General features: G+C 36.1%; 2 non-coding genes across 2 annotated transcripts; both read left to right on the top strand.

The window, feature by feature from the left end:
* Positions 1-113: 113 nt before the first annotated feature.
* Positions 114-185, top strand: Trnac-gca (transfer RNA cysteine (anticodon GCA)). The gene has a single exon. It is a non-coding gene; the product is annotated as a tRNA-Cys (tRNA).
* Positions 186-720: 535 nt separating this feature from the next.
* Positions 721-792, top strand: Trnac-gca (transfer RNA cysteine (anticodon GCA)). Its single transcript has one exon. It is a non-coding gene; the product is annotated as a tRNA-Cys (tRNA).
* Positions 793-4,324: the final 3,532 nt, after the last annotated feature.

The raw sequence follows: 4,324 nt of genomic DNA, 5'->3' as shown, positions 1-4,324 counted from the left end.
TTTGATAACATTTCCAATGATTTCATCTATTGATGATGTGTATTAGAAGCTTCAAGAATGTTGATCGTCCGGATCTATGGTCGCGTCCACTTTTAGAACCTAAGTATGCGGGTGGAGGTATAGCTCAGTGGTAGAGCGTTCGACTGCAGATCGAAGGGTCGATAGTTCAACTCTGTCTGCCTCCTGAATTTTTTTTTTATTTTTTCTTTGTTGTGTAATTTCGAACGCAAACAATAGAAGAAGAAAGCAGAAGAGAGAATTTCATTTCATTTTTACGTACTTTGATAATTATCATTGCGTTTAGAATCATACATAGCAACGTCATACTAAAAGCTTATCTTACTGAAAATATACACGCTTACATACGTGCGACATTTGCAATGGTTTAAACACCAGATGTTTTGTTTGCTTCAACATCCCACACATTCTTGCTTTGAAACGTACACGTTTTATGTTTTTATCCATTTATGGATATTATCCATTGGTCTTTTGTCTTTCGGAAGTTTTTTTCCGGTCAGCCAATACGTGAGATACGTCACGATTTTCTTATGACTAGTCATCAATATTCTCATGTACAGACTCTGCCTTTGTGAGTGAAATTAAAACAATAGATTGAAAGAGCATTGAATAATTGTGAAATATAGAAAACGATCATGATCTAGTTCAACGGCAGACAAAGCCACAGATCGACGCCAATCATATGGACTTCGGCTTACATGAGGAGGTATAGCTTAATGGTAGAGTATTCGACTGCAGTTCGAAGGGATGATAGTTCAACTCTGTCTGCCTCCTGAATTTTTTTTCATTTTCTCTAAATATTTTTTCAAACACATATCGCAAAAAAAGTGTTGTGCCCACAAAAAGACATTCTAAGTACTCTTCATCGAATTTTAAACAACAGATTACCTTTTAATCCATTTCCTATTTTAAATTTGAGCTTCACTAAAACCGTTTTATTATACTTTGGCATTTTCGGTATCTTATTAGTGGTCTTATTACTTATTAGTCTAATAAGATGAACCTATATTATTACTCATTACTTTTTTGCACTAGTAATATATCTAGTGAGTATAGTTATTAGAATGTTATTGGTCGAACGAGTAATAAGATGCATGGTATCTTATTAGTATAGTTATCAGATGAAATATATTTGAGTAATGAGATGGTGATGTTATTAGTCTGGAACCAAATGTTTCCCATTGATAACAAACTGATAAGGAGTGCGAATTTCGATGTGGCGATAACATAAATGGATTGAGCACACAAAATACTGTATGAGAATCGAAAAAAAAATTAAACTTTTTTTTTCGATTTTCGGCTGTATTGCGACCGTCTACATGGGCAGTTTGTATGAAATTTTCGGAGCGCCGCTGCTTTTGCATTGGCTTCTATGGCCAAATGTACACATTGAAATATCTCGAAAACGGCTGGATAAATCGGCAAAACGGACTGTGATGTCACTCCCGAAGGGAGTGCAAACACCCAGCTGGTTTGATGGCCTAAAATACAAATCCGGTGGAATTTCAGCTGATCCATGGATTCTCAGGATTTGACCTGATTCCAGAAGTCATTTTACCTATGTTACCACAACGCAAAGAAACTGAAGTGCTGGAATCAGGTCAAATCCTGAGAATCCATGGATCAGCCCAAATTCCACCGGATTTATATTCTAGGCCATCAAACCAGCTGGGTGTTTACACTCCCTTCGGGAGTGACATCACGGTCCGTTTTGCCGATTTACCCAGCCGTTTTCGAGATATTTCAATGTGTACATTTGGCCATAGAATCCAATGCAAAAGCAGCGGCGCTCCGAGAATTTCATACAAACTTCCCATGTAGACGGTCGCAATACAGCCGAAAATCGAAAAAAAAAGTTTAATTTTTTTTTCGATTCTCATACAGTATTTTGTGTGCTCAATCCATTTATGTTATCGCCACATCGAAATTCGCACTCCTTATCAGTTTGTTATCAATGGGAAACATTTGGTTCCAGACTAATAACATCACCATCTCATTACTCAAATATATTTCATCTAATAACTATACTAATAAGATACCATGCATCTTATTACTCGTTCGACCAATAATATTCTAATAACTATACTCACTAGATATACCCTGTGACAATAAAGTTTCCAGAATTCATCATTTTAGCCGCTTCAGGTATAGGTATCGTGTAAAGTATTTTTTTCCTGAGTTGGTACAACCTTAACAAACATCCATGCCAAATTTGAACTCAATATGTCAATTAGTATAGCTGTGGCAGTGGTGTAAGTAATACCCCAAAGGTACCAATGGCGACTTTTTGCAAAAGTGTCATAAAAATATCTTGTTTTTAACTATGTTTGAGCAAAAATACAGCATTATATTGCATTGGTGTCTTGAGCAAAGTTGTTGAGCATTCTGTTTCCTTCATTCTGGTATATATTTAACATAGATGGAGAGACAACTACATCCATTGATGAATGACGCCATGAAAACCAGAAAAAGTCACAAATTTCGATTTTCTCAGCTTGTATCTGTTCATAAATGTGTTTTTCTGTGGCTCTTATTTCCCAATATATTATAATTGGACTATCTACTTCATGTTTAATTGAGTATGAAGAATAAAAAAAGATACACGCGCAGTGTTGGAGGTGAAAAATCAAAAGACTCGAAGAGCCCAATTTTTGGCACCTTTTGGAGGTATCACTTATAACGCTGTAACAACTAAATTACTTGACATATTAAACTCAAATTTGGCATGGATGTTTGTTAAGGTTGTAGCAACTCAAGGAAAAAATTCTAACTCGATATCTGCATAAAAAAAGACACTACCCTAAAAGACGATGCTTTTGCAAAAAATCGCCATTGGTACCTTTGGGGTATTACTTACACCACTGCCACAGCTATACTAATTGACATATTGAGTTCAAATTTGGCATGGATGTTTGTTAAGGTTGTACCAACTCAGGAAAAAAAATACTTTACACGATACCTATACCTGAAGCGGCTAAAATGATGAATTCCGGAAACTTTATTGTCACAGCCCAATGAGGAATTATGGTATTCTTGTAACGCGTATTGTATGAAAGTGTACACCGTTTGTGTACAAAGGTAAATCGGTCAATCCTCTGAAATACTTATCATTTTAATGAAATAAAGCGATTGAGCGTCTGTAGTGAATATAAAATGTCGATTTATTATAATAAAGTGATGATTATCGCTATTGAATGATTAAACCAGAAATAAATAAGAAAGCTTATCTTAGATATCTTGCTTTATGAAAGTAGGCTTAAAATTTGAAAAGTAAATTGGAAATTATTCAAATCTTGGCGGTGATCTGAATCGGTTCTAATTGGTAACCCTTTGAGAATCTAATCTATTTTGCATGTCATTAAACGTACCCGAGAGTTTAGCGCGTTATTGTGTTTTGACATGGCGTCACTTCGTCACAAACATTTTGCGATCGAATACCGCTAAGAAGCCGAATCGCAATTGGTTGCAACAATCAAAGCAATTGAAAGGTAATTTTATTTCTATCTTATTGAGGTAACGCTAGCTTTATTTCGTCAGAATAAAAATCAGTCTTAATCTTTGAGAATGAGTGTTAGTTTCACAGAAAATTTGCAACATCTTTTTTCGCGAATTCGAATCCATTCTATCTCGTAAATGAACAATATGAAAATCATTGCCACTCATTTTAGCTAAATAATAATTTTTGGTTGCTGTAATTAGTAATGAAACGTTTCAACTCTCTTCCATATGCATAGCAATCAACGCATACAGATCACAAATTGGATGACGCAACACTCATCAAAAGTCGCGAAAACAATCGGCACAGTAAGTGATTTTTGGATATGTTGTACACATTGCATTCATAACCTAGCTCACAACTTCAAACATTAAATGGATGATTTTTGGCTTTCAGGTCGTGAACCATCAGTAGTTGACCAGAAAGAAGGCATAATGTCTACCCATATGCTGCCAAACAACAAGGTTAACATTGATTCACCCGACGACACATTCGTGAATCAAACGCCGATGAAGAAAATCATGGAAAACATATTCAACGAAGAAACCGCTGATGTAATTTTCGTGTTCGAAGGAAGCGATCAGAAAGTTCCAGCTCATAAGGCGCTTCTGGCGGCAACCAGCCCAGTGTTCAATGCAATCTTCAATGGAGAGCTGAAAGAGAAAGGCGATGTAAAAATTGCGGATGCTTCACCGGAAGCTTTCAAGGAATTCTTACAGTTCTTCTACGGTGACTCGGTAAAATTGACCACAGCTAACATTGAACGAGTTCTGAACTGCACCAACAAATACGATATGCCGGATTGTATGC

Source organism: Sitodiplosis mosellana, unplaced genomic scaffold (assembly GCF_009176505.1).
Source record: "Sitodiplosis mosellana isolate CC-2019 unplaced genomic scaffold, AAFC_SMos_1.0 Smas_scaffold_6471, whole genome shotgun sequence".
Classification (NCBI taxonomy): domain Eukaryota; kingdom Metazoa; phylum Arthropoda; class Insecta; order Diptera; family Cecidomyiidae; genus Sitodiplosis; species Sitodiplosis mosellana.
The sequence above is the reverse complement of the archived record's forward strand: the minus strand, read 5'-3'. Positions and strand labels throughout refer to the sequence as shown.